The sequence below is a fragment of the Martes martes genome (assembly GCF_963455335.1).
Source record: "Martes martes genome assembly, chromosome: 5".
Classification (NCBI taxonomy): Eukaryota; Metazoa; Chordata; class Mammalia; order Carnivora; family Mustelidae; genus Martes; species Martes martes.
This window is the reverse complement of record NC_137892.1, coordinates 129,566,734-129,570,341: the sequence shown is the minus strand read 5'-3', so window position 1 is coordinate 129,570,341 and position 3,608 is coordinate 129,566,734.

Below are 3,608 nucleotides of genomic sequence, written 5' to 3'. Positions count from 1 at the left end.
AGGATGTTTTAAAAGATGAGGAAGTGGGGGCCCCTGGGTGGCTCAGTGGGTTAAAGCTGCTGCCTTCGGCTTGGGTCATGGTCCCATCGTCCTGGGATCGAGCCCCGCATCGGGCTCTCTGCTCGGCAGGGAGCCTGCTTCCTCCCTTCTCTCTCTGCCTGCCTCTATGCCTACTTGTGATCTGTCTGTCAAATAAATAAATAAAATCTTTAAAAAAAAAAAAAAAGATGAGGAAGTGTACATTATGCCTCCTTATTTTCCCTCCCAAATGTTAATCTTTGTGAAGAACTCTAGGGCTAACCCAAGATCATTCCTTGCCACTCTTTTGGAGGCTGGGGGTCTTTGTAATCATCTCCCTGAGTACAAATGGACCAGCATGGTGTTGCCATCTTGAGATGTGAGGAAGGGATTCTGTTGTAGAGGACACACCACTGGAATGAAATTCTTCAGTGCTCACTGCCTTTGCCTTTTCTTTTCTTTTCTTTTTCTTTTCTTTTTTTTTTTTTTTGGCCTGTGCTCCCAAGTCTTCAACAAAACCATAGACTAAATAAAACAATAATCTTTCTCTGCTTATTGCATCAAATTAAGGAGAAAGAACTCACAATTCTATATTAACAAGGGTAACTCAAAAAGAGCGTCAAACAAAGGAATCTCATGGCTGCAGTGAGAAAAAAAATCAATGCAATGACAATTATAAAGGCTTCTTAGACGCACAGAAGATATTTCTGAGTTATATTAAGAGAAAAAAATGTAAGATGAGAAATACATAGTGTGCTCACCATATTAGGGAATAAATATAAATTATGGTGGTAGTAACTTTCAGGTGGTTTTTCTCTCTTTTCTTCTTCACTGTTTGTATTGTTGAATATTTATGAGGTAGCCTAAAATTATATCATACTTTTTATTAATGAAAGAAGGGTAATTATACATAGAATATGTAAAAGCAGGAGTTATGTTGGTGTACTTCGTTGCTGGTCCCCTGGAGTTTCCGACAGAGTGACTTTGGATGAAGGTTTACAAAGGCTCCTTCTACAGCAATAAAATGTTGGTTTATTGAACATTGCCTCATCACTGTCTGTATTTTTATTGCTATACAACCCAACAGTGGATTAAAAATAACTCCAATGTTACAGCACTTTATAAATTTCTGTTATTTTATTATAAGCAATGCCCAGATAGAAGAGAGTGCAAAATAGTGCCTGCTACCTCCCCAACTGTTCTCTTTGCTGTTCTCTCTGAGCCATGAGGGGGATGTTCAAAACCAACAAAACCAGAAAGTAGCAGCAGAACAGGTTTGTTCCCTTGGGGTGTGCTTTTCAAAGAGGCCCTTTGCTAGGAAGCCCAGGCCACAGGATTTCTTTTAGAGACAATGAGGGCCTTCAGCTGTGCCAAGAATTACTTGGGGAAAAAAACCTGCCAGCAGCCTTCCATTCTCCAGAGGGCAGAATTTTGTGCAGACTGGAGGCAAGGGGTGTGTGTGTGTGTGTGTGTGTGTGTGTGAGACTCTAGGGAAGTGGGCTTCATGCTTCATGATAGAAGCAAAGTCTAAGAATTATTGCAAGCTGGGAACAGAAACATATCAACAGTTACAAGACAAAAAATCGATACTTCATAAGTAATACATGACAAATAAAAGAGAATACAGGTGGAACACATACGCGCTCGTGCGCACACACACACACACACACACAACTAAAGGGAGAGGTATTATTAAACGTATTTGACAAAAAGAAGAGAAAAACTCTCTGTAGCCAGAAGAGGGACAAAAAATGTATAAAAAGAAAATGGAGGGGAAGAGAGGAAAAAATGAAACAAGATGAAACCAGAGAGGGAGACAAACCACAAGAGACTCTTAATCTCAGGAAACAAACTGAGGGTTGCTGGAATGGAGGGGGTGGGGGGTTGCTGTAGCTGGGTAATGGACACTGGGGAGGGTATGTTTTGTGGGAAAAAAATTACACATTAGTTTATTTAAAAAAAAAAAAAGAAAAGAAAAGAAAACAGAAAGGGAAGTAGAGGCAAATTAGGTCCAAAGGATGTTCCCATCATGATCCAGTCTCTGGATAGTGAACATTAATCAATTCTCTCTGAAAACCAACTAATATTCTCAAACTTCTCCAGGAGCCTCATGGAAAGTATGTGCTGGAGAGAATCTTAGATAAGAACGATCTAGGTTTGGGGGTGCCTGGGTGGTTCAGTTCATTAAGTGTCTACTTTCTGCTCCAGTTGTGATCCCGGGGTCCTGGGATCGAGCCCTGCATTGGGCTTCCAGCTCAGTGAGGAGTCTGCTCCCCCCTCTCGCTCTGCTGCTCTCCCTCTACCTTTCTCTCTGTCAAATAAATAAAATCTTTAAAAAAGAGAAAGAGCTATATGTTTGTTTTATATTTATCAAGCAAATGTCTTTATTTGCTCTATGTCTTGGTTAAGGATTTGAATCAAGTTCTATAAGAACTTGTGAACACTGGTGTGCAAACAAACCTGTCACTAAACTGATACCCGGAGCATACCAGATGACTCGCACAGAAAAAGGGAAATCAGATCTCAAGAAGAAAGTCTTCACATCCTGTGCCTTTTCTCAATGCTCTCGGATTATTATCTTCATAGGTCACTGCTGAGGTACGGAGGATCCTAGACTCACCCAGTCCACATAGTTGGAACAGCTCAGCTTGGAATTAGAGTACAAGTTCTCTGCTCACTGCCCTCCAGGTTTAATGTATTTATACTCACATTTTTCTCAGTTGCCAAAATACCTCCCAGAAAGACCACTCAGGTGCCATTGCTCCAGGCACTACCAGGGAGGGGGACAGTCCTCTGGTGGTGATCTGTGGGCACCAGTGACAGAACACAGCAAGTTCTCACCTCTGTGTTGTGTCAGCTTCCACTGAGGTCATTTTAACTCTGTAGCTGGTCCTTTCATCTATGTTCCCTGACAGGTCATTTACGTGGCAAGCCAGTGCCTCCTGTTAAAAATATGCGCCCTAATTTTTCCAGTAAAACTACGCTGTGTATTTTTAGTTCAGAAAAATGAAAAGGGTAATGTAAAATGTCCAGACTAGTATTTCCCTAGGACACGTTTACCTAACCTATTTTTTTTCCTGCTTGCCTCACTGTTTTTCCATTTACACTAATCCCTAAATGCCAGCAGTATTCTGGTGTATGTCACTGTTCACCTGTCATGTTCCCCCGGTGGGGACACGGTGTTTGTGTGCACTTGAATGATTCCACTCTTGGTGTCTCCATCAGATTCTGCACATGTTAATGTCATATCTGTTACAGTATCAGTCAAATTGTAAAAATAAATATTGTAGGCTTGAAGCTTCGAAAGTAATCATGGAGATATTTCTCTTACAACCTTTCAACTTCAAAAGCATTCATATTTTTGTTGGCTGAAGTGAGTTTTACAAAGACAGAAGGTAGAACCAAGAGATACCAATTGTATTTAAAGGTTTTATCTATATGCAGTTTCTCTCACTCCTACCTTTCTTTCTCCCTTTATTTTTATTTCTCTTATGATATTATTTGCAGTATATTGAAAATATATTATTTGCAGTGCATTGAGAAGGAAAAGTTGAAAACTATGTACGGTTTCACAAGATTGAATTTTTTTT